Source organism: Canis aureus, chromosome X, assembly GCF_053574225.1.
Source record: "Canis aureus isolate CA01 chromosome X, VMU_Caureus_v.1.0, whole genome shotgun sequence".
NCBI classification, from domain to species: domain Eukaryota; kingdom Metazoa; phylum Chordata; class Mammalia; order Carnivora; family Canidae; genus Canis; species Canis aureus.
In genome coordinates, this window is record NC_135649.1 from 72,899,221 (window position 1) to 72,908,276 (window position 9,056).

Here is a 9,056-nt window from a genome sequence, read left to right on the forward strand (position 1 = left end):
TAGAATTTAATGATTTATCTGTTGCATATAACACCCAGTGCTCATTATATCAAGTGCCCTCCTTAATGACCATCACCCAATTACCCCAAACCCCACCCACCTCCCCTCCAGTAACTCTTAGTGTGTACTTTCTATATGGTTAAGAGTCCATTTTCCTGTTTGCTTCTCTCTTTTTTTCCCTCTATTATCATCTTTGCCTTTGTTTCTTAAATTCCATGTATGAGTGAGATTATATGGTATTTATCTTGTTCTGATTGACTTATTTCACTTAGCATAATACCCTCTAGTTTCATCCATGTTATGCTGAATGGCAAGATTTCATTCTTTTTGATGACTAATATTCCATTATATATAATATAACATAATATAAAGTATATTATAATATATTATATATGGAATATTATATATATATACATATATATATGACATATCATGTCTTCTTTATCCATGGACATATGGGCTTTTTCCATATTTTGGCTATTATAAACATTATTGCTCTAAACATTAGGGTGCATGTGTCCCTTCAAATCACTATGTTTGTATCCTTTGGATAAATACCTAGTAGTGCAATTGCTGAGTTGAAGAATAGTTCTATTTTTAACTTTTTGAAGGAATCTACATACTCTTTTCCAGAGTGACTGTACTGGTTTTCATTTTGTTGGGATTTTTGATTACTGATTCAATTTCCTTACTGGTTATGGGTCTGTTAAATTTTTCTATTTCTTCCTGTTTCAGTTTTGGTAATTTTTATGTTTCTAGGAATTTTTTCCATTTCTTCCAGATTTCCCAGTTTGTTGGCATATTTATCTTTCATAATAGTCTCTTATAATTGTTTGTATTTCTGTGGTTTAGGTTGTCACCTTTCCCTTTTCACTCATGATTTTATATATTGTGATCCTTTCTCTTTTCTTTTTGCTAAGGCTCTTTCTTTTTTTCTTTTGCTAAGTCTGTCTATGAGTTTATCAATTTTATTAATTCTTTAGAAGAACGAGCTCTTAGTTTCATTGATTTGTTCTATTGGATTTTTTTTGTTTCTATATCATTTATTTTTGCTCTAATCTTTAATATCTTACTCCTTCTGCTGCCTTTAAGCTTTATATGCTGCCCCTTCTGGCTCCTTAAGGTGTAAGGTTAGACTGCGTATTCGGGACTTTTCTTGCTGCTTGGGATATGTCTGCATTGCAATAAACTTCCCTCTTAGGAGCCTTTGCTGCATCCCAAAAGGATCTGAATCATCATATTTTCATTTTCATTAATTTTCCTGTATTTTTAAACTTATTTTTTGTTTATTTTTAAAAAGGTTTTTATTTATTCATTTAAGACACAGAGAATGACTGAGAGGCACAGTTCAAAGGAGAAGACTCCCTACTGAGCAGGGAACCCAACTTGGGGCTTGATCCCATGACTATGAGATCTTGATCTGAGATAAAGGCATATGCTTAGCCAGCTGAGCAACCCAGGTGACACTTAATTTCTTCTTTAATTTTCTGATTAATCCAGTCATTCTTTAATAAGATCTCTTTTAAAAATATTTTATTTATTTATTCATGGGAGACACACAGAGAGAGACAGAGACATAGACAGAGGGAGAAGTAGCCTGCCTGCAGGGAGCCTGATGTGGGACTTGATTCCCAGGATCCCAGGATCACGACCTGAGCCAAAGGCAGACCCTCAACCACTGACCGAACCAGGCATCCCATAAGACGATCTCCATGTCCTTGTGGTCTTTCCAAAAATTTTCTTGTGGTTATTTCGAGTTTAATTGTGTTGTGATCCAAAAAGCTGTATGGTGTGATTTTATTTTTTTGTACTTGTTGAGGCCTGATTTGTGATCCAGGATTTGATCTATTCTGGAAAAAGATGCATGTACACTTGAAAAGCAAACGTATTCTGCTTCTTTGGGATGGAATGTTCTGAATATATTTAAGCCCATCTCGTCAAGTGTGTCATTCAAAGACATTGTTTCCTTATTGATTTTCTGCTTAGATGATTTGTACATTGCTGTAAGTGGGGCATTAAAGTCACTTACAATAGTATTGTATTATTTTCAATGATTTACTTTTTTATCTTTCAAGATTTTTTTATTTGTTTGTTTGTTTATTTATTTATTTATGAAAGACACACACACACAGAGGCAGAGACATAGGCAGAAGGAAAAGCAGACTCCCCACAGGAAGCATGATGCAGAACTCGATCCCAGGGCTCTGGGATCACAACCTGAGCCAAAGACAGATGCTCTACCACTGAGCCACCCAGGTGTCCCTCAATGAGTTTCTTTGTTTATTATTAATTGACTTATATATCTGGGTTTTCCAAGTTGTAAATATAGATTTACAGTTGTTAGATCTTCTTGATAAATAGATCCCTTAATTATGATATAATGCCCTTCTTATTTTCTAGTTACAGTCTTTGCTTGAAAATATAAGCAGTCTAGTAGAAGTATGGCTACTCTGGCGTCTTTTGGCATCCATTAGCATGATAGAAGGTTCTCTATCCTCTCACTTTCAATCTCCAGATATCCTTAGGTCTAAAATGAGTGTTTGTAGGCAGCATTTAAAAGGGTCCTGTTTTGTTCTGTTTGCTTTATTTTATCCTTTTGGATATGCTATACCTCTCTTTTTTTACTGAAGTTCAATTTGCCGACATATAGTATAACACACAGTGCTCATCTCATCAAGTGCTCTCCTCAATGCCCATCACCCAATTACCCCATCCCCCACCTCCCCTTCCACTACCTTTGTTCGTTTTCCAGAGTTAGGAGTCTCTTATGCTGTGTCACCTTCTCTAATTTTTCCACTAATTTCCCCTCCTTTCCTTTATAATCCCTTCCAATATTTCTTATACTCCCCATATGAGTGAAACTATGTGATGACTGTCCTCTGATTGACTTACTTCACTCAGCATAATGCCCTCCAGTTCCACCCACATCGAAGCAAATGGTGGGTATTCGTTTCTAATGGCTGAGTAATATTCCATTGTATATATACACCACATCATCTTTATGAATTCATCTGTTGAAAGACATCCAGGCTCCTTCCACAGTTTGGCTATTGTGGACATTGCTGCCATGAATATTGGGGTAAAGGTGTCCGAGCATTTCACTGCATCTTTATGTTTGGGGTAAACACTATTGAGTGTTTACCCCAAACACAGGGGTCGAAGGGTAGCTCTATTTTTAACTCTTTGAGGAACCTCCACACAGTTTTCCAGAGTAGCTGTACCACTTCACATTCCCACCAAGAGTGCAAGAGGGTTCCCCTTTCTCCATGTCCTCTCCAACATTTGTTGTTCTCTGTCTTGTTAATTTTCCCCATTATCACTGGTGTGAGGTGGTATCTCATTGTGGTTTTGATTTGTATTTCCCTGATGACAAGTGATGCAGAGCATTTTCTTATGTGCTTGTTGGCCATGTGTATGTCTTCTTGGGTGAAATTTCTGCTCATGACTTCTGCCCATTTCATGATTGGATTGTTTGTTTCTTTGCTGTTGACTTTAATAAGTTCTTTATAGATCTTGGATACTAGCCTTTTATCTGATATGTCATTTGCAAATATCTTCTCCCATTCTGTAGATTGTTAGTTTTTTTTTTTTGTTAGTTTGTTTTTTATCCTGATTAAATTCCAATAGTTCATTTTTGATTTTGTTTTCTTTGCCTTCATAGATGTATCTTGCAAGAAGTTACTGTGGCCAAGTTCAAAGAGAGTGTTGCCTGTGTTCTCCTGTAGGATTTTGATGGATTCTTGTCTCACATTTACATCTTTCATCCATTTTGAGTTTATCTTTGTGTATGGTGTAAGAGAATGGTCTAGGTTCATTCTTCTGCATAGGGATGTCCAATTTTCTGAGCATCATTTATTGAAAAGGCTGTCTTTTTTCCAGTGGATATTCTTTCATGCTTTGTTGAAGATTAGTTGACCATAGAGTTGAGGGCCCATTCTGGATTCTCTATTCTGTTCCATTGATCTATGTGTCTGTTTTTGTGCCAGTACCATACTGTCTTGATGATCACTTGATGATCACTGTCTTGATCATAGCACAACTTGAAATCTGGCATTGTGATGCCCTCAGCTTTGGTTTTGTTTTTCAATACTGCCTGGCTATAGGGGCCTTTTCTAATTCCACACAAATATTAAGATTATTTGTTCCAACCGTGTGAAGGAAGTCCATGGTATTTTGATAAGAATTGCATTGAACATGTAAATAGCCCTGGGTAGCATAAACATTGTCAGAATATTAATTCTTCCAATCCATGAGCATGAAAATTTTTTCTATCTCTTTATGTCTTCCTCAAGTACTTTCCAAAGGGTTCTGTAGTTTTTAGGGAATAAATCCTTTCCCTCTTTGGTTAGGTTTATTCCTAGTTACCTTATGCTTTTGTGTACAATTGTAAATAGGATTGACTCTGTAATATCTCTGTCTTCAATCTCACTGTTAGTGTATAGAAATGCCACTGATTTCTGGGAATTGATTTTTTTTGTTGTGCCACACTCCTGAATTACTGTATGAGTTCTAGCAATCTTGGAGTGGAGTCCTTTGGGCTTTGTATATACAGAATCATGAAATCTGTGAAGAGGGACAATTTGACTCCTTTTCTGTTGTTGTCTGATTGCTGAGGCTAGGACTTCTAGTACTATGTTGAATAACAGTGGTGAGAGTGGACATTCCTCTCGTGTTCCTGACCTTAGGGGAAAGCCTCTCAATATTTCCCCAGTGAGAATAATATTTGCTGTGGGCTTTTCATAGATGGCTTTTAAGATGCTGAGGAACGTTCCCCCTATCCCTACACTCTGAAGAGATTTAATCGGGAATAGATGCTGTATTTTGTCAAATGCTTTCTCTTCATCTGTTGAGAGGATCATATATTTCTTCTTTTTTTCTCTTGTTGATGTGATCAATCACATTGATTTTTTTTTTTATGAGTATTGAAGCAACTTTGCATCCTGGGGATAAATCCCACTTTGTAATGGTGAATAATCTTAATATACTGTTGAAGCCTATTGGCTAGTATATTTTTGAGAATCTTTGCATCTGTGTTCATCAGGGATATTGGTCTATAATTCTCCTTTTTGGTGGGGTCTTTGTCTGGTTTTGAAATCAAGGTGATGATGGCCTCATAGAACGAGTTTGGAAGTACTCCGTCTCTTTCTATCTTTTGGAACAGCTTTAGTAGAATAGGTATTAATTCTTCTTTAAACTTTTGATAGAATTCCCCTGGGAAGCCATCTTGCCCTGGACTTTGGTGTCTTGAGAGATTTTTGAGGACTGTCTCAATTTCCTCTGGTTACTTACCTCTTCAGGTTTTCTGTTTCTTCCTCTTCCAGGTTTGATAATTTGTGGTTTTCCAGAAATGCATCAATTTCTTCTAGATTTCCTAATTAGTTGGCATATAGTTGTTCACAGTACATTTTTTTAAATGGTTTGTATTACCTTAGTATTGGTTGTGATCTCTCTTCTTTCAATCATATTTTTATTAATTTGAGTCATTTTCCTTTTTCACAAGACTGACTAGTGGTTTACCTACTTATCAATTCTTTCAAAGAACCAACATATGGTTTTCTTCATGTGTTATATAGTTTTCTGGTCTCTATTTCATTGAGTTCTGCTTGAATCTTTATTATATCCCTTCTGCCTGGTATAGTTTTTACTTGGTGTCTATCACCAATTTCTTTAGGTTTGAGGTTAGCTTCTGTATTTGAGTTTTTTCCAATTTTTTTTCTGTATGTTCTTTTATTGAAGTTTGACTTGCAAACATATAGTATAACACCCAGTGTTTATGCCGTCCAGTGCTCCCTTCAGTGTCCATCAGCCAGCCACCCCATCCACCTGCCCACCTCTCCTTACACTACCCATTTTTGTTTCCCAGTGTTAGGAGTCTCTCACAGTTTGTTACCCTCTCTAATTTTCCCTAATAATATTTCCTCCTTTCCACTATAATTCCTTTCATTAATACTTATATTCCTCGTATGAGGGAGGCTTGTATTGTGATGCATTTCCCTCTTAGGACTGCTTTTACTGTAACCCAAAAATTTTGAATGGTTGTATCTTCATGTTCATTAGTTTCCATGAATCTTTTTAATTCTCTAATTTCATGGCTGACTCTTTCATCTTTTAGTAGGATGCTCTTTAACCTCCATGTGTTTGAGTTTCTTCCAAATTTCTTGTTAACATCCATGTGTTCGAGTTTCTCTGAACTTCTTGTGACTGAGTTCTAGTTTCAAAGCATTGTGGTCTGAAAATATGCAGGGGACAATCCCAATCTTTTGGTATCAGTTTGGACCTGATTTGTGACCGAGTATGTGGTCTATTTTGAAGAAAGTTCCATGTGTACATGAGAATAACGTGTATCCAGTTGCGTTCCAATGGAAAGTTCTGTATATATCTGTGAAATCCATCTGATCCAGTGTATCATTTAAGGCCCTTTTTTTCTTTGGTGATGTTGTGCTTAGAAGATCTGTCATTTGCAGAAAGTGTCATGTTGAAGTCTCCCAGTATTAGTGTATTATTATCTATGTATATCTTTACTTTGATTATTAATTGATTGATATACTTGGCAGCTCCCACATTAGGGGCAAGAATATTCATGATTGTTAGGTCTTCTTGTTGGTTAGACCCTTTAGGCATGATATACTGCCCCTCTTCATTTCTTCCTATAGTCTTTGGGAAAATCTTTAATTTGTATGATATGCGGATTGCTACTGCAGCTTCCCTTGAGGACCACTTGAATGGTAAATGGTTCTCCAACCTTTCATTTTCAGACAGGAGGTATCCTTATCTAAAATGAGTCTCTTGCAGACAGCAGATAGAAGGTTCTTGCTTTTTTTATCCAGTTTGAAACCCTGCGTCTTTTGATGGGATCATTTAGCCCATTCACATTCAGAGTAACTATTGAAAGATATGAATTTAGTGTCATCATAATACTTATTCAGTCCCCATTTTGTGGATTTTTTTCTTGGAGCTTCCCCTTTCTTTTACAATGTCCCCATAATATTTCTTGCAGAGGTGGTTTGGTGGTCACATAGTTTCAGTTTCTGCCTATCTTGAAAGCTCTTTCTCTCTCCTTCTATTATGAATGAGATAAAGTATTCTTGGCTGCATGTTCTTCCCATTTAGGACTCTGAATATATCATGCCAGTCCTTTCTAGCCTGTCAGGTGTCTGTGGAGTGGTCTGTGGTTAATCTGATATTTCTCCCCATATAAGTTAAGAATCTCTTGTTTCTCACTGCTTTAAGGATTTTCCTTTATCTTTCGAATTTGCAAGTTTCACTATTAAACGTTCACTATTAAACGTTGAGGTATTAAATGGTTTTTATTGATTTTGGGGGGACCTCTATCTATTATCTGAATGCCTGTTTCCCTCCCCAAATTAGGGAAGTTCTCAGCTATGATTTGTTCAAATATACTTTCTAGCCCTCTTTCCCTCTCAGCCTCTACTGGAACCCCAATTATACGTAGATTCTTTCTTCTCAGGCTATCATTTATTTCCCTAAGCCTTTCTTCAAGGTCTCTTAATAGTTTTTCTCTTTTTTCCTTAGCTTCCTTCCTTACTGTCACCTTGTCTTTATGTCACTCCCTCTTTCTTCCACCTCATTAACTCTAGCAGTTTGGACATCCAGTCTGAATTGCATCTCATTTAATTTATTTTTATTTTCAGCCTGACTATATCTCAATTCCTCAGTAATGAAGTCTTTAGATTCCTTTATTCTTTTTTCCAGAGCAACCTTTGCCCAGGTTGTGTTCAAGGCCAAGGCGAAGCGCTGAGATGAGCTGAGGCTTGCTGGCTGTCCAAGAGGCCTTCGTGGGGGCCTCGCTGCTCGTTCTGCGGGTGAATGTGCTGTGTGCTGTGCTGTCCCACCGGCCCCGGGCACAGCCCTGGGCCCTCCTGCTGGTATGAGTCCTGGTGAGTGACTCTCTCTTTGTTATCTGTGCCCTCTCTCTTGCTGCCTGCCTCTGCCTTGTTGCCCTGCATGCATCCTCCACCAGCATCTACCTGGAGGCCAAGGGGACCAGTGCGTGCCAGGCAGCTGTGATGAGTGGTGCCATGGTCCTGCTGTATGCCAGCTGGGCCTGCTACAACCTGGCAACCCTGGCCTTGGCCCCCCAGAGCCAGCTGGATGCCTTTGATTATGACTGGTATGTCTCTGACCAGGCAGACCTGGTGAATGATTTGGGGGAACAAAGGCTACCTGGTATTTGGCCTCATCCTCTTTGTGTGGGAGCTGCTGCCCACCACCCTGCTGGTGGGCTTTTTCCGGGTCCACCGGCCCCCACAGGACCTGAGCACCAGTCACATCCTCAATGGGCAGGCCTTTGTTTCCCGTTCTTACTTCTTTGACCAGGCTGGAACATTGTGAGGATGAGGGCTGCTCCTGGGAGCATGATCGCTGTGAAAGCACCAGCATGTCAGGCAGCCTAGGTTCTGGCAGCTGGTACGACACCATTGGGTGGGAGCCAGGCAAATGTGGGGGCAGCCAGACACAGACCACTCTTCTGCTCTTCTCCCAGGTGCTGGGACCAAGTGGCCACCACCACAGTCTCTATTCCACCCCACAGACATGATCCCCTTCCCTTCTCCCCTAGAACACCCAGACCCCAGTCCTCCCAACCCAGGCCCCTGTGCCAAGTTCACCTGCCGCTTCTTGCCCAAGATCATGGGAGACTGTGACCACCTCTTCTCCTGGCTTGCTAGTTGCTACTCCTGTCATAGTGAGCTTGTGCTATCCCCCCAAGGAGATGTGGCTCTAGCTGCCAGATTCCCACAGAACCTTGGCATGACCTGCCACCTCTATTTCTACACTGGAGCCAGCTACTTCTCCTGCACCTGCCACTCAATAAACAGTGCCTGTGCCCCTCAAAAAAATATTTCACCACCTAACTGACTGACTTTTCCCAAATGTCCCAGAGGGTTGTGGTGCTCCAGCCCTTTACTGATACTGGACTGCAGTTTCTGGTGAGCTTTTCCCCAGGTGCACCTCTTCTAATGGTGACTCCGGGAATCTTGAGACATCACTACCCCTCCTGGGATTTTGCCTGATTTTTCTGCTAAGCACTTTTCAGT

At 39.4% G+C, this 9,056-nt stretch overlaps 1 pseudogene; it reads left to right on the forward strand.

Moving 5' to 3' along the window:
• Positions 1-6,682: 6,682 nt before the first annotated feature.
• LOC144308888 (integral membrane protein GPR137 pseudogene) lies at positions 6,683-8,607 on the forward strand (annotated as a pseudogene).
• The last annotated feature ends 449 nt before the right edge of the window (positions 8,608-9,056 follow it).